The sequence below is a fragment of the Bubalus kerabau genome, chromosome 1 (genome assembly GCF_029407905.1).
Source record: "Bubalus kerabau isolate K-KA32 ecotype Philippines breed swamp buffalo chromosome 1, PCC_UOA_SB_1v2, whole genome shotgun sequence".
Classification (NCBI taxonomy): domain Eukaryota; kingdom Metazoa; phylum Chordata; class Mammalia; order Artiodactyla; family Bovidae; genus Bubalus; species Bubalus kerabau.
The window spans coordinates 252,456,207-252,479,414 of NC_073624.1; the positions used below are offsets into that span (position 1 = coordinate 252,456,207).

Consider the following 23,208-nt stretch of genomic DNA (forward strand, 5'->3'; position numbering starts at 1 on the left):
GAAACCTGTAAAGATTATGGGTGACATGTGCACCATATGGAAAACATTGTTCAAAATTCAAATTGTACCTTTCAAGTGTCTCTCACATCTCAACATGGTTTTGTTTTTCTAATATAAAAAGGTCAAATCACTGGTATTAGGTGTCTTTTGCTTCGATTTGACATCCTGCAGCACCAAGAATCTTTTCTCGTTTTGTTTTTCTACTTCTTTTCCTGGTGTTAGTTTAATCCTCATCTCTTCCCCATCTCCTGCACTTCATGTATTCTCTCCTTCCTGCTCAGCCTTACCAACCAGAAAAAAAAAATTAAACTTGTAATGTTATATAAAAGTAGACCAAAATAAACTGTTCTGACAATTATGTGGAAAACAACAAAATCAAAAGTCATTACAAAACACAAAGACTCTGAGGCATCTGAAAATGAAAGGGAGCTAAAATCTTACTTTTCAAAATTTATGTGAAATGTATAAAGACAGAGAAATATATTTTAATAGGTAGTCACAAATGGTGGTAATTTCCTCTAGATTTATTCAAGGAAAGGCTACGGGTCTGGTTTTGTTGAAACTAGTTTCCCTGGCAAGAAGAGAATGGAATTATAAGTGCCTCTTACTCTGTATAAATGTATACCACTGATTTCAAAACTGATGGTATTCGTGTGTCACTTTCTTTTTTCGGTAACACTTTCATTTATCTAGCTTACAGAATTCGGAGGTGCATGACATGAAGAGGGCTGACCTGGTGTCAAACCATCTAAGTTTCAGCCTAGTGCCACCCTTTACTAACACTGTTTAACTCATCTCAATCTCCTGAAGCCTTCGTATATTTAACTACAAAATGGGGATAATAATAGTAACTACTTCACAGACTTTTTCTGAGGTTTTAATAAGATTGTGAATGTAATGCAAACTGTCTGACACACTCAAGTTAGCCATAAACATTACCATTATTAGCACTGTTATTTTTCTTAAGTTCTTGGCCTTGTATTTTGTTTCAGAAAACAAGCCACAGTGCCCTTCTCTTTAGGTTCCGACTTGAGATCATTTTCATCTTCACATCCTTCTATACCAGTGGTTCTCAAACTTTAGCCTGCATCAAAGTCACCTAGATGGCTGGTTTAAAAACACAAATTGCTGGGCTCCATTCCCATCGTCTCTGATTCAGAAAGTCTGGGTGAGCCCAAGACTTAGCATTTCTAACAAGTTTCCAGATGGTGATGCTGCTGCTAGTCAGGAATCACACTTTAAGCACCAATGCTTCTATATCAGGGTTGGCAAACTTTTTCTCTACAGCACCAGACAGTAAATATTTCAAACGCAACATTGGACAATATGTAGATAAATGAGTGTGGCTGTGCTTTGGTCAAATTTTATTTCAGCACAGTGATACCCTGCATTTTACATAAGGAACTTGAGCATCTCTGGACTTTGGTATCTTGGCTGGGGGCGGGGGGGTGGGGGGTGTCCTGAAACTAATGTCCCCAGGGACACAAGGGATGATTACATTAGAATTTTATAGAATTTTTACTTTATGAAACATCATTCTTTAAAAAATGTATGAGTGATTACAGATTAGTAACCATTCTTGTGGGTCATATGGAAATAGACTCAGGGCCATTTTTGGACTGTGGGCCATAGTTTTCAATCCTTGTTCTAGAGAGACCCAAATGCCTTCACTTGCCCAGTCTGAGGCAGAGTCCTCTACCTTCCTCCCTGGCTGAGCCTGAGCCTGGTGGTTTGTTTTTGTTTAGTCACTAACTCAATGTCTGACTCTTTGCAACCCCATGGACTGTAACTTGCCAGGTTCCTCTGTCCAAGGCATTTCCTCAGGCAAAAACTGGAGTAGGTTGCCATTGCCTCCTACAGGGCATCTTCCAGACCCATGGATCGAACGTGCATCTCTTGCCTTTCCTGCACTGCCAGGCAGATTCTTTATCCCTGTGCCACCTGGGAAGTCCCTGCCTGGTGGTTTACTACTACTAAATGGAGTCTCCCCATGAGGTTGGGTGAATTACTGGTGATTGAGCCTGTTTACTACTGCTACTCCTATTCTCTAGCTTATTTGCTGCAGCTACAGCCTCTCAGAGCATATTCTTGAATATGTTTAAAGGAAAGTTGTCTCTCCAGCACTGATGTCCCTCTGTTTTCTAACAAGTTTACACTAATTTCCTTTACAGTGTATGCCTAATTTCCTCCACTGGTGATGGCCCAGTGATTTGAGTAGGTTAGGCCAATCAGAGCATCCGATTTCTCCTGGTCGTAGTCATTGGTTTAGGACGTCATTCTGGCCAATGAAACATGAAAGGATTTTTGCTGGGGGAAATGGGAAAGGAGTTTACTTGCTCTTTGTCAGGAGCTAAGGAAGAGATCCTTTCTTTGTGGACTGCATGCATGCTCAGTCACTCAGTTGTGTCTGACTCTGCAATTTCATGGACTGTAACCTGCCAGGCTCCTCTGTCCATGGGATTTTCCAAGCAATGCCATGAAAAGAATACTGCAAGCAAGAATACTGGAGTGAGTTGCCATTTCCTCCTCCAGAGGATCTTCCCAACCCAGGGATGGAATCTGTGTCTCTTGGATTGTCCAGCAGATTCTTTACCACTGCATCACCTGGGAAGTGCTGGACTGCATGGTAAGGAGGCACATTCTGAAATTGCTGTATCCATTAATGCTATTATGAAAGAAATAAGGGTGAGTCAAAAGCAAAAATATGGAGATTAGTGCTGAGAAAACTATATATAAACAATCAGAGTCTTATTCACCATTCTAGATCTTACTTCTGGACCAAGCCACATCTGAATCAATAGGATTCCTTGTTAACTGTGATTAAGCTTCTTTGTAAGATTCTTTGCTTTAAGCAGCCATTGAAAAACTTCATCAAATTTTCCCCTCCTCTTTTCTCTTATGGGATATACTTCAATTAAGCATTATACCCAGGAGTAAGGGATAAAAGAAAAAGTAATTAAACCATCGTTATAATCTTAATTACCACTAATTGAATGAACCCTTGGTGTGGCAGAATCAGATTGTTTCTTGCCGTCCTTATGTCAAAAGGCCGTTTGAGGGAATGGAAGGATTGTCAAGGCAAGCTGGCGAGAATTATAAGTATCCTTTGATTCCCTTTCACATTTGTTTTTCATTATAGAAAGATGACCTATGACTTATTTAGAAACATCTGGATATCTTGAGGCATCTTCTAAGAACTCTCTCCTTATTAAAGGACTCAAATATATACAAGTGCTTGGGAAGTAAGTATCATAATTATGACTAGAATCATAAGTGGAGGAGATACTACTTCAGTCATGTCTTGTGTTTTGCAGTGTTTAAAAGGATTACCTAACTGTTGCTTGACTTCATCTAGTTGACCCTGTCCTGGTTAAGAGATGGGAAGCATTTAACCAACCACCTATTCTAAAGGACGTTATTAGAAGGGGCACTTGACAATAAGGTCTTTGTGGATTCTTTAGTATAAAGAAATAAAATAATACTATGTATAAAATATACATAGTATATTATATAAAATATAATACTATAAAATAATATATAGTATAAAATAATACTATGCAGTTGTGAGAGTCTCTGGGTAACTTACATGTCCTTGAACCCCAATCTGCCCCCTAAAAGGGGTGTGTTGGAATAGTTATTTTAGTTTCAAACAATAGAAACAAAACTTAGCTAATTTCAGCCAATAAATTAAAAAAATAGAGTAGAAAAGTTACTAGAAAGGTTTTGAGAGTCCTCATAAGTATCTCACCAGAACACTGCCATTAATGCACTTCAGCTCCACTCACTCCAAGCTTCATTGTCTCTCCAAACCAGATTTCAAATACTTGGAGGGAAGAAACCTATTTCTTGTCAAATTCCATCAGACTAACAGCACTTTGGCAGCAGATTTCCCTATTTTTTTTTTGAAGGATTTTAACTCTTGTTCCTGGGATGTATGTGGCACAGGATTGAACATCTTCATAAATGAGAGTGTTCCTTTCTTTCCATTTCATGTATATTTACTTCTGGTAAGTCCCTTGGGGTGTGAGGATGAAAGAATGGCATGTTGGTTCCAGGTTCTGTATAAAGCCAGGGCAAGTATAATCATCTCATTGTCATTATTCCTGAGAAAATGATGTTTTCTCCTCTTTTCCTACTATGTAGCCCTAGTCTCCAAATTAATACTCTGATTTAATCTCCACTTTCCAGGTGTGCACACCCCCTCTTTTGTTTTTTACCATCTAGTGAAACGCCACTGAAGGGAATGGGAAAGCATAATGATTGGATACTTTTGATAGATATTTGCTGCTCTGATGCATGCTTAGCATTTGAGCCCTTTCTGGTAGGGTCCTTTCACTCCTACATAAATAGAAAGGACCAGGTACTTTCTCTACTCACCCCCATGGCAGCCAGAGCATTATCAGAAGGCCTAAACTTGACCAGTAGTAATTGTCACTGGAATAAATTTGAAATATTAGACCCAATTCTTTATCCTGCCCTGTATCTGTGACTTTTGCTATGTGACTTCACAGCTCTTCTCTTTAGAGGTGAAATGGATTTCATTGTCCCCTTGACTTTGGGTTTGCCATGTGACTTGGATTTGCCAATGGAATGTTAGTAGATTTGCTCTGTGGAAATTCAAAAACTCCCTACACAACTTGACTTGCCATCTTGAATTTCTACCATCATCATGAGAAGGCATGTCAAGCAGTTGACAGATGCAAAAAAAATGAGAGGAAAGGAGTTTAAATTGAACCCAACTTCAGGTTTGGAGCCAAGTATAGCTTAAATCAGCTAACTCCCAACTTACCCACAAATGAACAAAAGTAAAATATTATATTAAGCCATTGACCTGCCTCTTGAGAAATCTGTATGCAGGTCAGGAAGCAACAGTTAGAACTGGACATGGAACAACAGACTGGTTCCAAATAGGAAAAGGAGTAAGTCAAGGCTGTATATTGTCACCCTGCTTATTTAACTTATATGCAGAGTACATCATGAGAAACGCTGGGCTGGAGGAAGCACAAGCTGGAATCAAGATTGCCAGGAGAAATATCAATAACCTGAGATATGCAGATGACACCACCCTTGTGGCAGAAAGTGAAGAAGAACTAAAGAGCCTCTTGATGAAAGTGAAAGAGGAGAGTGAAAAAGTTGGCTTAAAGCTCAACATTCAGAAAACTAAGATCATGGCATCCGGTCCTATCACTTTATGGCAAATAGATGGGGAAACAGTGGAAACAGCAGCTGACTTTATTTTCTTGGGCTCCAAAATCACTGCAGATGGTGACCGCAGCCATGAAATTAAAAGACACTTACTCCTTGGAAGGAAAGTTATCAACAACCTAGACAGCATAATAAAAAGCAGAAACTTTATTTTACCAACAAATGTCCATCTCATCAAGGCTATGGTTTTTCCAGTAGTCATGTATGGATGTGAGAGTTGAACTATAAAGAAAGCTGAGTGCTAAAGAATTGATGCTTTTGAACTGTGGTGTTGGAGAAGACTCTTGAGAGTCCCTTGGACAGCAAGGAGATCCAACCAGTCCATCCTAAAGGAGACCAGTCCTGGGTGTTCATCGGAAGGACTGATGTTGAAGCTGAAGCTCCAATACTTTGGCCACCTGATGCAAAGAACTGACTCATTTGAAAAGACCCTGATGCTGGGAAAGATTGAGGGCAGGAGGAAAAGGGGATGACGGGGGATGAGATGGTTGGATGGCATCACCGACTCAATGGAGATGAGTTTGAGTGAACTCCGGGAGTTGGTGATGGACAGGGAGACCTGGTGTGCTGTGGTCCATGGCGTTGTGAAGAGTCGGACACAACTGAGTGACTGAACTGAACCAGAGCCACTGAATTTTAGTGTTATGCAGCTCCTGTGTGACAACAGTTGACCAATACACTCAGTCTTGGGACGTTGTAGCCCATGATGCATAGGGATAGTGACAGTGAAGAATTTATTTCATTCACATCGAGACTTCACTCAGGAACAAGTGATGGGGTGCTGACAAAGCTCAGTGTGCAGCTGGGGTATTAACTTGGCTGAGATTTTGGCTACCTAGCTTCCCTCTGTTCTTGTTTGATTTCCTTCCCTGGTTTGCTGGTCTTCTGGGTTATTCTATGAGATAACTAATATCCTTCCAGTAATTTGTTTTCTGTTTAGTTTGGTCTGGGTCAGTATGTGTTGTTTGCAACTTTGTCTGATTTTTTTGCCCTTATATATCACTGGAAAGTAGAGGATTTGGAAAAGCAGAGGGTGAAAGAGGCCAATAGTGGAAGAAGTAGAAACATGAGTTCATGGGTCTATAGTTCTGATGGCGGGGTGTGGAGAATTTCTGTGTAGTGTAAGGTGTGATTTTTATTTTATGTTTCTGACAACTTCCAATGATCGCTACCTTCACATTGAGCATGTGAGTAATGGGGTTAGTGAGTAGGTTATCTTTCAAAAAGATTGATCAAAGTATTTCAGTCAGAAAATTATGTTCATCAACAACCCTAAAACTAATCAGTTATGTCTCACTAACACTTCTCTTCCTTATCTAATTGTTAATACTTAGATACTTTTTTGATATGCTCAGAATTCCTAGCGAGAAAGGTAGAAGAAATCATTAGGTCAGAAAGAAGACTTCAGTCATTAGCCACAACTTCTATATAATAAGTTTCTTCAAATGACATTCATTAACCTGGCTTCAGTAATTAACAGAATTTATGAAAAAAAAGTTTTATACGTCTGAAGCTATACATAACTGCTAGAAAATCATTCATGCTCAGATTTTCTTACTCAGACTTGTTAAGTGTTTCATTTTTTCAAAAGCTTCAGAGTATACATAATTGAATGGTGTAATAAATACTAAATTCCCTAAGTATTGTATTAGGGATGTAATGTGAATGGAGATATGTTTGCCCTTAATGCATTAACCAGAGAATCAGGATATTTTATACAGTTGACATCTTTGTGCCATGTTATTGAGGAGAGATGTATTTTATTTCATTTAAGATAGAAAAGAATCAAGTTTCATTGCTCAAAAAAATAAAATAAACTCATTTACTTAGCATTAATTTTACATTCAGTGTAAGGCACTTATTTCTGTAACTTGGATCACACTCACTGTGTTGTATATGTAAAACCTTCATTGACTAGTATATACATTTTAAGTTTATTATCTTTTGCCTTTACACAAAACCCTTGGCAGACTAGTCTTAATGCATATGTGTTCAAGATAACCAAGTCTGTTTCTTGTCAATTGTAAATTTAAATGATTTACTTTTCTTGATGGTTGAAAATGCTTGAAGTCGGGGCATTAGGGGCTAAATTCAGTCCATTTGTGCTTCTTCAAAGAATTTAGAATTTACATGATAGATGAAAGTTTACTAAATACTGTTCACATTCTGGATTTAGAGAGGCAAATAAGGAGTGCCCATCCTGAAATACATTAAATTCAAATGAAACATCTAGTTTGAGAAAACAAGTGTGGGAGAAAGTGGGAAAAAGGGAAGATTAGAGTAATAGATTTAGAGATAAAATGACAAAGACCTTTTATATTCTCATGGGAATGAAACAAAGAGAGGGAAAAAAATCAATAAAGCAAGCTGAAAAAGGAGTCTGCTGGCCTGAAAACATAAGCATGAAGAAAAAAAGTAGAGCATGAAATTCAATTGTACATTTGTTGCTGTTTATTTTATCATTATGTTTACCATAAAAATGCAGATTTAAAAAATAAAAGGGAAGAAAAACCACTGTTATTCCTACCCCCTAGAGAAAGTCATTCTTTGCATGTTGGTATATATTTTTATAGTCTTTTCCTATAAGTGTGTGTGTGTGTGTGTATGTGCCCATATACACCCAGAGGATATTTTTACACTAAGGGACTGGATTCTATAAAGTGTTTTGTAACATGATTTCATCACTTAATATATTACATGCATCTTTTCATGCCAAAAACTGACTTCAATATACATTCAAAGGGTGCATAAATATTCCATTTTGTAGAATAAACAAATAAATGAATTTTATCAAAATTTTCTGTAAATGGATCCCTCACAACTTCCATTATTAAAATGGAGCTACAGACCCACTGCACCTTGCGTGAGTGAAAAACTGTAGAAGCAGAGGCATCGGTAGGCTAGAGGGCGGTTGCATCTGGGGGTGCTTTGCTTAGCCTGAAGATCTATAGCGCTCCCCAGCTTCGGCTCATTTCCCAGGTTACTATTCTGATGTTATTCTCTCTCTCTCACTTCCCAGATGCCTAAATCCTTTTGCCCAGTGTGGGGAAACATCTCTATTTCATCTGGTATACTGCAAAGTTTGATAGAACTGGATCTAAACACGGTGCTTCCGTGGCTGATTTCCACGTTTAACGCACAGAGGTACTTCACTGAAGACACATGGTCTTGGGGGAAGGAGTGATTTAAAATGCATTGTGCCTGACTTTGCTGCGAATTGATAAAATATGAATGTTAAGCTTTTTAAGGGTGTGACTTCAGTTTGCAGGTAGAGGTGAAGTGGGGTGATATTTCTAAGTGCCTTTGAAATAATCAGAAGTGAGCAGTCAATCCTTTTGGGTACATGTGCCTCTTACTCTTTTTTAAATTTTAATTAATTAATTAATTTATTTTTGGCTATGCTGGGTCTTCGTTGCTATGTGGGCTTTTCTCTAGTTGTGGCGAGTGGGAGCTACTTTCTAGTTGCAGTACTTGGGCTTCTTCTTGCGGTGCTTTTCTTGTTGCAGAGCATGGGTTCTTGGGCATGTGGGCTTCAGCAGTTGCAGCATGTGGGTTTCAGTAGCTGTGGCTCCCAGGCTCTAGAGTTGTGCCCAGGCTTCGTTGCTCCATGGCATGTGAGATATAAACTCGTGTCTCCTGCACTGACAGTTGGATTCTCAATTACTGAGCCACCCAGGAAGCCTGTGTCTCTTATTTTGAAAAGGATACCTACATGTTCATGCAGACCTAAGTGAAAAAGAATATGCACTTAACTTACGTATCTGTGCAATATAAATTAATCTTAGAGGACAGTGATGTGATTTGTGCCATGCTGTCCCTTTATGCCATTTCCAAAGTGGAAACAATATAATTATCCAGTAACAGTCTATAGGCTATATAAATTGTTATACCGTATAGCAGAATACTCACCAATTATTTAAAATGGTATAATAGCAAAAATCTATAATTTGTGTAAAGATGTTCAGGATGTATTATTTTTTCAGATTTTATTTTTTATTATTATTACATTAAACATTTTTAAAAATTTAATTTTTATTATATTTTATAGTTGATTTACAATTTTGTATTAGTTTCAGGTGTGCAGCTAAGTAATTCAATTGTTCATATACATATATTTATTCCTTTTTATATTATTTTCCTATATTGGATATTACAGAATATTGAGTAGAGTTCCCTATGCTATACAGTAGATCCTTGTTGTTTATCTCTTTTAAATACAGTAGTGTGTGTATATTAATCCCAAACTCCTAATTTATCTCTCCCCCAACCTTTCCCTTTTGGTAACCATAAATTTGCTTTCTAAGTCTGGAAGTCTATTTTTGTTTTGTAAATAAAATCATTTATATCAGTTTTTTAGATTCCACATGTAAATGACATCTATGACATTTGTCTCTCTCTGACTTACTTCACTTAGCATCATAATCTCTAAGTCCATCCATGTTGCTACGAATGGTATTACTTCATTGTTTCTATGGCTGAGTAGTATTCATATATAAGTACCACATTTTTAAATCCATCTCTCCATCAGTGGACATTTAGATTGCTTCCCTGTCTTGGCTATTGCAAATAGTGCTGCAGTGAACATTGGGGTGCATGTATATTTTTGAATTATGATTTCCTTTGGACATATGCCCAGGAGTGGAATTATTGGATCACACTATTTTTAGTTTCTATTAAACTAAACAAACTATATTTAGTTTCTTTTAAAAATTTTATTGAAGTATAGTTGACCCACAGAATTGTGTTAGTTTCAGGTGTATAGCAGAGTGACTGAACCATACATATACATGTATTCATTCTTTTTCAGATTCTTTTCTTATCTATGCTATCACAGAAAACTGAATAGAGCTCCCTGTGCTATACAGTAGGTCCTTGTTTGTTATCTATCTTATATATAGTAGTGTGTGAATGTTAATCCTAAGCTCCTGATTTATTCCTCCCCCCATTTTCTCTTTGATAACCATAAGTTGTTTCGACATCTGTAAATCTATTTCTGTTTTGTAAATAAATTCATTTCTGTTGTCTTTTAAAATTAGATTCCACAATGAATGGTATCATTTATTTGTTGGCTTCCCTAGGACTCAGTGGTAAAGAATCCACCTGCAATGCAGGAGACACGGGTTCAGTCTCTGGGTCGGGAAGATCCTCTGAAGGAAATGGCAATGCACTCCAGTATTCTTGCCTGGAGAAACCCATGGACAGAGAGCCTGGTGGGCTATAGTACATGGGGTTGCAAAAATCAGACACAACTTATCAACTAAACTACTACCATATATATTTTGTTTCCTTAGGTATGTTTATTCCTAGCTATCTTATTCTTTTTGATGTGATGGTAAATGGAATTGTTTCCTTAATTTCTTTCTGATCTTTTGTTGTTAGTGTATAGGAATGCAAGAGATTTCTGTGTATTAATTTTGTATCCTGCAACTTTACCAAATTTATTAATGATCTCTAGTAGTTTTCTGGTAGCTTCTTTAGGATTTTCTATGTATAGTATCATGTCATCTGCAGAGACAGCTTACTTCTTCTTTTCTAATTTGGATTAATTTGGATTTTATTTCTTCTCTGATTCCTATGGCTCTTCCCAAACTATGTTGAACAAAAGTGGCAAGAGTGAAAAGAGTCCACTTTTTTTTTTTCCATTTCTAATTATTATTGGAAATAATAAATTTTATTCTAAAAATAAAATAAACATGGAAGGTACTAGACCTAGTTAAAAGAAAGCATAGAATTTGATTGAGGGTTTCTAAGATGGACTTGCATAAATGGAGGTATATACCCTGAAATCACAGTGTTATAAATATGAAATCTTTATCAAATTAGTATATGAATTTACTGTAAATACTTGGCAAATCGATACAATCATATCTTTGTCCTATTCCTGATAGTAGATGAAATGCTTTCAGCTTTTCACTACTGTGAATGATGTTAGCTGTGAGTTTGCCATATATGGTCTTTAATATATTGAGGTAAGTTTCCCTATGCCCACTTTCTGAAGAGTTTTTCATAAAAGGATGTTGAATGTTATTAAAAGCTTTTAATTTTATTAAAAGCTTTTTCTGCATATATTGAGATAATCACATGGCTTTTATTCTTCAGTTTATTATTGTGGTGTATCACAATGATTGATTTGTAAATATTGATGAATCCTTGGATCCTTGGGATAAATCCCACTTAATCATGGTGTACAATCCTTTTAGTACATTGCTATTTGGTTTGCCAGTTTTTTTGTTGAGAATTTGTGTCCATATTCATCAGTGATATTGGCCTGTATTTTGTGTGTGTGTGTGTGTGGTATCTTTTGTCTGATTTTGGTATTAGAGTGATGCCTCATGGAATAAACTTGGGAGTGTTTGTCCTGCAAAATTTTGGAAGAGTTTCAGAAAGATAGGTGTTATCTTTTCTCGAAATGTTTGATAGAATTGAACTATGAAGCTATCTGGTCCCACACTTTCACTTTTTGGGAGTTTTTAAATTACTGTTTCAATTTCAGTACACATGATTGGTCTGTTCATATTTCTTGTTTCTTCCTGGTTCAGTCTTAGAAGGTTGTACCTTTCCAAGAATTTTTCCATTTCTTCTAGGTTGTTCATTTTATTGGCATATAGTTGCTTGTAGTAGTCTCTTATAACCCTTTGCATTTCTGTGGTGTTGGCTGTAACTTTTTTCATTTCTATTGATTTGAATGCTCTCCCTCTTTTTTCGTGATGAGTATGGCTAGAATTTTGCCAATGTTATCTTTTCTAAGAACTAGCCTTTAGTTTCATCAGTGTTCATCAGTGATGGTGGCCTGTAATATTTTGCAGTTGTTTTGTTTCTACTTCTTTTATGTCTTCCCTGATCTTTATAATCGCTCTCCTTCTACTAACTTTGGTTTTGTTCTCCTTTCTCTAGTTGCTTTATGTGTAAGTTAGGATGTTTATTTGAGATTTTTCTTGTTTCCTGAGGTAAGATGGTATTGCTATAAACTTCCCTCTTAGAATGGCTTTTGCTGTATCCCATAAGTTTGGGGTCATGATGTTTTTATTGTCATTTGTCTCTAGGTATATTTTGCTTTTCTCTTTGATTTCTCTAGTGATCACTGGTTATCTAATAAATATTGTTTAGCCTTCAGATCTGTCCATAGATCTGAAGTGGGTCTATTGTAGAGGGCATATATACAGGTTTTGTTGTGTATCTATTCAGCCTGTCTATGTCTTTTGGTTTGAGCATTTAATTCAGTTACATTTATGGTAATTATTAAAATGTATGTTCTTATGGCCATTTTGTTCAGTTTAGTTCAGTTCAGTCACTCAGTTGTGTTCAACTCTTTGTGACCCCAAAGAGAAACCTGCATCCCTATATTCACAGAATTCTTTACAATACCCAAGACATGAAAACAACCTGTCCATTGAGTCTGTGATGCCATCCAACCATTTCATCCTCTGTTGTCCTCTTCTCCTCCCACATTCAATCTTTCCCAGCATCCGGGTCTTTTCAAATGAGTCAGTTCTTTGCATCAGGTGGCCAAAGTATTGGAGTTGCAGCTTCAGCACCAGTCCTTCCAATGAATATTCAGGACTGATTTCCTTTAGGATAGACTGGTTTGATCTCCTTGCAGTCCAAGGGACTCTCAAGAGTCTTCTCCAACACCACAGTGAAAAAGCATCAATTCTTCAGTGCTCAGCTTTCTTTATAGCTCAACTCTCAACATCCATACATGACTACTGGAAAAATCATGGCCTTGACTAGAAGGACCTTTGTTGGCAAAGTAATGTCTCTGCTTTTGAATATGCTGTCTAGGTTGGTCATAACTTTTCTTCCAGGGAGCAAGCATCTTTTAATTTCATGGCTGCAGTCACCATCTGCAATGATTTTGGAGCCCAAAAAAATAAGTCTGTCACTGTTTTCATTGTTTCCCCATCTATTTGCCATGAAGTGATAGGACTGGATGCCATGATCTTAGTTTTCTGAATGTTGAATTTTAAGCCAACTTTTTCACTCTCCTCTTTCACTTTCATCAATAGGCTCTTTAGTTCTTCTTCGCTTTCTGCCATAAGGGTGGTGTCATCTGCATATCTGAGGTTATTGATATTTCTTCCGGCAATCTTGATTCCAGCTTGTGCTTCATCCAGCCAGGCATGTCTCATAATGTATTCTGCATATAAGTTAAATCAGCAGGATGACAATGTACAGCCTTGATGTAACCTTTCCCAATTTGGAACCAGTCTGTTGTTCCATGTCCAGTTTTAACTGCTGCTTCTTGACCTGCATACAGATTTCTCAGGAGGCAGATAGGGTGGTCTGGTATTCCCATCTCTTTCACAATTTCCCACAGTTTATTGTGATCCACACAGTCAAAGGTGTTGGTGTAGTCAATAAAGCAGAAGTACATGTTTTTCTGGAAATGTCTTGCTTTTTTCTATGATCCATCAGATATTGGCAATTTGATCTCTGGTTCCTCTGCCTTTTATAAATCCAGTTTGAACATCTGGAAGTTCATGGTTCATGTATTATTGAAGTCTGGCTTGGAGAATTTTGAGCATTACTTTGCTAGCGTGTGAGATGAGTGCAAATTGTGCAGTAATTTGAACAGTCTTTGTCATTGCCTTTCTTTGGGATTGGAATGAAAACTGACCTTTTCCAGTCATGTGGCCACTGCTGAGTTTTCCAATTTGCTGGCATATTGCATGCAGCCCTTTCACAGGTTCATCTTTTAGGATTCGCAATAGCTCAACTGCAATGCCATTTTGTTAATTATGTGGATTTTTAAATGTTTGTTTCTACCCTTCCTCTTCTGTTCTCTTGTGTGTTGATGACTAACTTTAGTGTCGTGTTTGGATTGTCTTTTTTTGGTGTGTGTATCTATTGTGTTTGGATTGCTTTTTCTTTTGTGTGTGTGTATCTATTGTAGCTTTTTGGCTTGTGATTCCCATTATGCTTTGATATACCAGTCTCTATGTGTACAAGGTTGTGTTAAGTTGTTGGCCTCTTAATTTCAAATGCATTTCCAATATCCTGCATTTGTACTTTCCTAGCCTCTCAATTGCTGGTTTAGATATCATTCATGTGTGAATGATTTCCTACATGCCTTTACTAGTGAGCTTTCCCATTTGTAATTTTCTTGTTTTTAGCTGTACCTTTTTCTTTCCACCTAGAAACTTCTCTCTATACTTGTAAAGCTGTTTTGGTGGTTGTGAATTCCCTGCGCTTTGGCTGGTCTAAAAGACTTTTGATTTCTCCATCAAGTCTGAATAAGAGCCTTGCTGGGTAGAGTATTCTCAATTGTAGCCTCTTCCCTTTTGTTACTTTAAATATATCATGCCACGCCTGTCTGTCCTTCAGAGTTTCTGATGAAAAATCTGATGACTTTATTGGGATTCCCTTGTATGTTATTTTTTGCTTTTCCCTTGTAACTTTTAATATTTTTTTCTTTGACTTAATTTTTATCAGTTTTATTAATGTCTCAGCATGTTGCTCTTTGGGTTTATTTTGTTTGGGACTCTGTGGTTCCTGGACTTGAATTTTTCCTTTCTCATGCTAGGATAACTTTTGGCTATAATTTGAGTTTTCTGTCTCTCTTCTCCTTCTGAAGCCCCTATAATGCAAATGTTGGTGCATTTAATGTTGTCCCATAGGTCTTTGAGACTATCTTCACTTGTTTTCATTCTTTTTCTTTATTCTGTTCTGTGGCAATGATTTCTACCAATGTTTCCCATTTTACTTAATCCTTCTTCTGTCTCAATTATTCTGCTATTGATTCCTTCTAGTGTATTTTCATTTCAGTTATTGTATTGTTCATCTCTGTTTGTCTGTTAAATCTTTTTATTAAACAACTCTTGTGTCTTTTAAATCTGTGCCTCCATTCTTTTTCCAAGATCCTGAGTCATCTTCACTATCATTACTCTAAATTCTTTTTTTAGGTAGCTTGCCTGCCTTCATTCATTTAGTTGTTCTTGGGGATTTTGATCTTGTTCCTTCATCTCAAATATATTATTCTGCCATCTTATTCTGTCTCATTTTCTGTTTCTGGTCTCCTTTCTGCTGACTGCGGTATGGTATCTCCTCTTGTTTCTGTGCCTGGCCCTGGGTGGGCGAGTTTTGTCCTGGAGTTTGTTCAGACTTCCTGGTGGGAGGGACTGATGCCTGCTCACTGATGGGGGTTAGGTATTGTCCTTCAGGTGGGAAGGACTATCAAACAGTATGTTTAGAGGTGGCTGTGCAATCAGTATGGTTTCAGACAGTCTGTCTGATGACGGATGTTGCTGTATTCCTATTCAGCTGATGGTTTGGTGTGAAGCATCAGGAGCCTGTAGCTGTTGGGTAGGACCAGGTCTTGATGCCAAAATTGTGACCTTTGGGAGCGCTTACTCTAATCAATATTCTGAGGCCTCTGCCACCAGTGTTCCCCCACCTCACAGCCCCCTGGCGAGCTACAGCCTATCTCCGCCTCCCTAGGCAACCCTCCCAAGCCTCGTAGGTAGGTTTGGCCCAGGCTCCTATGGAGTTTCTGCTTTGGACTTGGTCCCAGTGCATATGTATCCTTGTGTGCACCCTCCAAGAGTGGAGTCACTATTTCCCTCAGTCTTATGGAGCTCCTTCACTCAGCCCTACTGCCTGCAAAGTCAAATGCTTTGGGGATTCCTCCTCCAGATACCAGACCCTCAGGCTGGGAAACCTGACATGGGGGTCAGAGCTCTCACTCATGTTGGGGAACCTCTGTGATGCAATTATTTTCCAATGTGTGGGTCACCCACTCAGTGGGTATGGAATTTGCTCATATTGCCTCTTCCCATCTCATTTTGGCTTTTTCTTTGTCTTTGGGTATAGACTATCATTTTTGGTAGGTTCAAGTCTTTTCTGTCAATGGTTGTTCAGGAGTTGTGATTTTGGTGTTTTCATGAAAGGAGGTTGGGCCAAATCCTTTTACTCCGCTATCTTGTTCAGGAATCTCCCATGATGTGTTGTTAAATGGGGAGGGTCCAAGAACATGTATTTTGTCCTAGTTTGTAAAAATAAATTGTATGCTTTACCTTTACATGCATGTCTTTACATGACTATCTTTATATGAATTGTTAATGGTAGTTGTTTTTAGACTGTTAGGATTACTGGAAACTTCTTTCTTTTTGTGTATTTGTAAGTTTTCTGTAATTCAGATTTAACTTTTGTAGTGAGAAAAAAAAAAAAATGAAGGGCCTCATTACCCCATCTCTCAACCAGATGACTTATCATTTAGGGGTCACCATTCTCTTAAAAGGCAGAAATTTCAATAATTTCAATAGCAGAAATTAGGAATATCTCCCACTGAGTGACTCATACAGTTCTAGGATGATGAGGGGTAAGGGGCAGCTAAATTATTAGCATATTGCCTTGGATTTTTCCAAGTAAAAACATTTGGGTGGCAGAGAGTAGGGGGGAATGATTATCAATTAAAGGCCTAAAAGTTATTTTCTTTATATTTTTTCACTCCCTCTTTTCTTTCAAGTTGATGTGGACATCTCCCTTTGCATGGTGTAGCTAATAGGTGAGCTGATTTTTGCTAATATTCAGAGTAAGTTACTCTCATGATTAGGCTAAAAAAAAAAAAAAAAAAAAAAGTAACAAGCACATCTTCCTGAATATTTTCTACTGAAATAACCACTGTTGTAATCACATTCTGTCTCCTGTAACTCTTAAAAATGATCAAAGTGAGCCCTCACAGAGTTTCTGGCAAGGTGAATTCCTGTATACATTTCACAAAGTACAACTTCCAAGCACAGTGGGGTTTCCAAGAATATGCCTGGAAAAAATCAAATGAATCTTCACTAAGAGCTCTGTCTCTGTTTAACCAACTGCTGGGAAATATAAGTGGGGGCCAGTGAAGAACAACATGTCCTATAAATACAGGCTAGTCATCGGTTTTTAGAGTTGGTCAAGCTTTTAAAGATCATCAAACTCCAATCTGAGAAAGATGAGACTTTCCCCAAAGTTCTGTATCTATTGTACAGATGGTGGCTCCCTTATCACCATTTTCCCACTATATAAGTGAAGAACTGTGTTCATTTTCTTAAGCTGAAGTTCCATTACCTCACTCATCTCTCTCATTATGCCTTTTGGCATTTATGCTACAACTGCAACTATTATATACCTCAGTGGAAGGAAGAAGTGGGAGTAGGATTTGCACCATGAGCTATACCTAGGTTATGTGAATGAGAATACTAAATACTCAGGGATACGTATGCTCAGTCACTCAGTCGTGTCTGACTCTGCGACCCCATGGGCTGTAGCCCGACAGGCTCCTCTGTCCATGGGCTTCTCCAGGCAAGAACACTGGAGTGGGTTGCCATTTCCTACTCCCAGGGATATGTGTCCCCTTTCAAAAAAAATTAAGCAAAAGAATTCAGTCCATTTTAGTTTTAAATCTCAACAAGTTTATTTTCTGAGAGCCAATTTCTCTAGATGTCTAGAACTAAAAGAACATTTTTGGATGGACAGAAAAAGTCCCTATGAAATAGACAGTGTTAATATGCTTAAGTAGAAAGAAACCATCTGTAAAATTAGTGATACATGACTAAGTTTCTGTAAAGTCTGCTGATGTACCAGCGCTAGCTCACCAGTACCTTCCGAAGACCACTTATTTCCTTGTAACTCCACTGGGTGTGATTCAGAGTGTCCAAGATCATTTATCATTTCGTTGGACTTCTTCAGTCCCTCTGCTTCATGGCTGAGCTATTTATGTAACATTATTCCACATGGGAAAGCCCAGCTGTTAAAGTTTTAGAATCAGGAATAAGAACACATTTTTATTAGATCTTTCATCTTGTCTACAGTGTGTTTTTCTTGGTTTAAATACGAAAACAGTATGCTAACTCCTCTGCCATAACTCACTCTCCTGTACATGTCTTTGGGGCGGGTGGGGGGAGAATGCCCGTGTTGTACTTCTGGGGTTCCAGAATGAGGCTTATATAAAACTGAATCTGAAATCTGTGTGGGAGTGTATAGTCACCTGTTGAGTTTGAACTCATATGCCTGGGGTAGGCACTGCAGAGGTTAACAACAACAACAACAACAACTATGGATTGGTAGGAGCAAGGAAAGGATGTGAGTCAATGAGGAGTTTAGGGGGTTAGAGAGTTTCAGTAATAGAAGGAAAGCTGTACTATTTACAAAAATAAACTCAGAGAAGCAGATTTAGAAGGGATAAACAGCTTTGTTTCGAAAATGTTTTGAATTGCTGGGAGGCCATCCAAATGGGTCTTAAGAGGGTGTGATGCCCTTGTAATGTGTCAGCTTGGTTGATACATTGCAAGCTTGGCCATCCTACATTTTCCAGAATTCTGTTTCTTAGTTTCTTATACAGTTTGGTTTGAGTGGGTTACGTGACAGTCTCGTGTGAAAATTGGGGGGCAAAGGTGAAGCTACCACCGTTTTGTTAGTTCACACAGGTTGTCACAGATGCACTAACCTTGTTAGCATGAGGCAATGGCTTGACCTATAACTATTTCACTTTCTCCTTCAGTTTTTCTGAAACTGAAAATTGTGTTTAGCTCCAAAGTGATGGGCACTGGCTTCCTTCTGCAGGCCATGCACAGCACCAAGATTAGAGCAATAACTGACATTGGCTGCAGCCCATCCTGAGGCTTCTTGCCTGTCCTTCCGTATTACCTACCCTGTGGATTTTAGTTGCAATGAGATCCAAGGACAGCCTTATAGACCCTATGCCTCTAATTTCGTAATCAGGTATTGATTCATCCTTTATATGAGTCTCCCAGTCTTTTCTATGGCTCAAAGCAACTGCATAATTTGGTCCGTTTTTCTATTTAACTTACACCATTCTTTGTCTCAGTTCATGCTAGTTTCTTATCAATTTCTCCACCTCAAGTCCTGAGTTCTTTCCCATCTCTCAGTCCTCAAGTATGCTGTTCGTTCTGACTCCTGGCTCATGCTCTTTTCATCTGCAAGTTATCAATTTTATGGACTGGCCTTCTCTGACTACTCCATCTAAATCATCCTTTGGTGTCTTCAAGGTCCTTACTACACGTTTTGTATGCTTACTTAATTATTTTGGTTAGCTGGTCTTCACTAGATTCTAGGTTCTGTGATAGCAGCTTTGTCTTGTTCCACATTGGATACACTGACCTTGGCACACATCCAATTCTCAAAGGATTCTTCTAGAAACAGAAAAGGAGTTATGAAGGAATCTACCTTGTGTGGCAGACATGTAAGAGGGATTACTTTTCCATTCTTTGGGAGTATAAAGATTATCCTCAATTCTACCCTTATTTCTGTTCTTCATTGCAAGTCACATTAATTGCCCAGTGATTTAGGAGCCATCTCAATAGTTTTCTATGTCCAGTTTCCAAATGTTAAGAGATTCAATTACACCTCTTTCCAGGGATGCTTGTGAGGGCAATTCTTAAATATAAAAACTAGTATTGGAGTTGCCAGTTTAGTATGACTACAGTTTTAAGTTATGAGTTTAGAACTATTGTTAGTATATGTTATTTTGGGTTTGATTCAGTCAAAGCTCAGAACAGTGACCCATTAGAGATCTGAATGAGGTTTAGATTACATACTCATAAAACTAAATTTTCTAAAAACTCATCCAACTTTATTATCCTATATTTTGCATTCTACAGCTCTCTTAATTTCATACTGTAAACTTTTTAAACGTATTTTGTAAGTCAAAGTATTCTCATCACTTTCCAAGATTTAATAGTCTCCTCCATTTGGGAATAACATCAGCTACAAAGTGACCAAAGAATAAACAATACTTTTATTAAATAAAATCAAAAGGAAAATCGTATCCTGTTTTGCAAAGGCCCTAATGAAATGTTATACTGTTCTGTCTTCCGAACTTTGTCTCCAATGTCAAATCTTTTGGTGTTAGACCTTAAGTTTGCAGATCTCTTTAAAACTTCACTACTAGAAATATTCCTTTTTTGATTCCTTCTTGAAATGCCTTATGCCTTAAATGTATCTTTATTCCTTTTACATCAGTTTAGTATTTTGTAAATTATTTTTCCAGCGTTTAGCCTAGACATACTACTTGATCAAAAATATTGAAGTGGCTTATAAATTGTACATTTTGGCAATTTGGGTACAAAACCTCAATCACGACACATTTGCTCCTAGGCTACTTCCCTTGCCAAACAAAGCTCTAACAGTAGTAGTGTCGGGCTATTTTGCAGCTTGTGTGTTCTCATTCTCTACAAAGTATGTGTGAAGTGACTTACCCTTATTTCCAATATTATGTTTCTCTTTTTTCCCCTCCCAGCAATTCTGTTATGGTTGAGGATATTAATGCAAACCCTTTGAACAGAAAACAGATTTTGCTTTCCTACTATGTTACACTCAATAGTCCCAAGCAAAGCCATTTTGAATTCTTTTGACGTTAAGTTAAAAATGAGAAATTTAGTGATTTTTCTTTAGTCTTATATCACCTGGTAGTTACAATGAAGCAGTGAGGGTGGTTTAAACTATACATTGAAGATACAACTAGGATATTGGTTTTCTATTTGTATCTGAAGTACTTTTTTGAGTTCTAAAAATTGAGTAAAAACTCAACTAAAAATACAGTTGTTGCAATTTCATTTGGTTAAGTCAATTCTTTCCAGTAATAGGTCTAACAAAGATTTGTTCGTGTAAATGGAGGGTTGGGAAGATATCAGTAGAAAGACCATGCTACCCAAAGCAAGGCACATAGTACATATATGTTTTTTTCCTATTTTTCAACAAATGGTATAAATTGGTTAAATAATCTCATTCTGATGGATATTGCTCACAGATTTTGATAGCTACTTGCCAGAATATTTGGGCATCTGAAGGCTCTTAGTTGAGGACAGGTTGAAAGTAATTTTCAACAATTAACTGTCACTTTCACTCAGAATCAGATTTCCAATCTCTGGAGGGAATTCATGACTTTGTATTTAGTCATTTAGACTCTTGAAGGCTCACTCAAAGAAACAGCAACAGCAATATAATACTATAGACTGAACAGCTTTAAGATGCAACACAATATAAAAACTCCCCCAAACCAAAACTGACCAGCCACAAATTAAAATGCAGGCAAAAGAGAACCATATCTATTTGCATCCTACTCAAAAGGTGGCAATTTCAGTACTTTTAACTTCTAAAACAACCCCCATTCATCTGACCAAAGACAAAAGTAGGAGGCTCTTGTGAGTTCATTTTGATTTTTATTACACACCACAGACATGTACACTAACTAGAGAGTAGGATGCTTCTTTGTACTCTCAAAATCACAGGAAATGTATTTCTACCTACCCTCTTTTTTGCAATGCTCGAGTGGCATTTCAGACTACCATCTTGGAACTGGTTTAGGGCAATGTAAAGGAAACCATGGAAGGCAATATATATAGCATAATCATGAGCTATTTTTGGAAGCTAGTAGTATCTACTACTTCTATAGCAGTAGAAGCTAGTAGCTAGTAGTTATTCTCAGGCAGACTGAGAGTAACAGGGCTGTGCAGTATTAAAAATGCTATTACTCGGGTATTAATTTTGTTGTTGTTTAGTCACTAAGTTGTTTCCGACTTTTTTGAGACCCCATGGACTGTACACCATTAGGCTCCTCTGTCCATGGGACTTCCCAGGCAAGGATACTGGAGTGGGTTGCCATTTCCTTCCCTAAGGGATCTTCCCAACTGAGGGATCAAACCTGCGTCTAATGCATTGCAGGGGGATTCTTTACCACTGAGCCACCAGGGAAGCCCACTACTTTTGTTCATCTCCTCTTATTAGATAACAGGGAAAGTAAAAAAAAGGGGTCCGTAAGAAACTTTCATTCTTGTTTTCAACTTCCTGTGATACAGTATCTTCTCAAAGGGTTTGAAAGGAGCACATCTCCTTGTTTAGACTGAAAAGACTAATCTCTTCTGTGCACCCAGGAAACGCAGAAATGACAACCACCTTCACGTGTGCACCTGTGCTTTAATAATCCTGACTACTCTCGGCATTGATAGAGTATGAGCTGCAAAGTTCCTAAGAGGACCTGACCTCACTTGTAAGTTACCTTGGCTTTATATGCTATGCATGTGTCTCTGAAGAGGATGCTATTGTATTCTTGGTCCAAAATAAGGTTGGCATGGATATATTCAATCTTTTTCACACATACACCAAGCGAGGAATTTTTTTCCCTACATTTTTTTTTTTTTTGGGTCAGGCAGGAGAAAACACATTCCACTTCAATTTTGAGGTAGGTAATAGGTGGTAATGAGAAAAATACAGGACCCTTTAGGATCTAACCTCTCTCCACCTTTCTAGGCTTATGTCTTAATGCAGTTGACCCTTGGACAGTGAGGGGGTAAGGGGTGCTGACCCTCTATGCAGTCCAAAATCTATGCATATCCTACAATCTGCCCTCCATAACTATGGTTCTATATCCGCAGATTCAACCAACTTGGGATTGTTTATTACTAAAGCATTTACTACCGAAAAAAATCCAACATGTAAGTGGAGCTACACAGTTCAAACTTGTCTTGTTCACGGCTCAACTCCACTTCCTAAGTGGCTTTCACAACAATCAACGTTCTGATGGTCCATAATATATAGCCCTGGTGCATTTGCATATTGCTCTTAAATTCAGTTTAAGCATTGCTTCTCTGGAAGGAAGTTCATATCTCTGATTGAACCTTTTTAGTTTCTTCTGGAATCCTGGTATTATCTTGGTAATAAATGCTATCATATTGTACTTCATATAAATAACCTCGTTTCTCTCTCACCCGCTACATTATGAACCACTAGAGTGAAGAAACTGTACTTGTCTTTCTATCTTCACTAATAATAGACCGAAGGCATTCTAGTAATGCCTCTTAAAAATGTTGAAATATAAATATTCTATTTACAAGTGCTAAGTTTTTTCACAAAACTAGCCAGCGATCTGTTCATTTTTGACTTTGTGAACTTAGAGAAGTTATTTCATTCAAACCTCTATTTTGTCCTAGGTTAGGACTAGATCGATCTGCATTTTACTAAGATTATGGTGTCTGTTACAAATTACATACTATTACTTTTCCCAGCATA

General features: G+C 37.7%; 1 protein-coding gene and 1 long non-coding RNA gene across 3 annotated transcripts in view; one reads left to right on the forward strand and one right to left on the reverse strand.

Moving 5' to 3' along the window:
- TMEM167A (transmembrane protein 167A) overlaps positions 1 to 23,208 on the reverse strand; it is a 91,009-nt gene that overhangs the window by 21,395 nt on the left and 46,406 nt on the right. The gene's annotated exons all lie outside the window — the stretch shown is intronic.
- Positions 1,218 to 22,195, forward strand: LOC129638704 (uncharacterized). Of its 2 annotated transcripts, XR_008707979.1 has the most exons (5): positions 1,218 to 1,425; positions 2,443 to 2,626; positions 3,140 to 3,242; positions 8,225 to 8,349; positions 22,074 to 22,195. It is a non-coding gene; the product is annotated as an uncharacterized LOC129638704 (long non-coding RNA). The 2 variants fall into 2 exon arrangements; XR_008707977.1 differs by lacking the exon at positions 1,218 to 1,425 and having other exon boundaries at positions 2,119 to 2,626.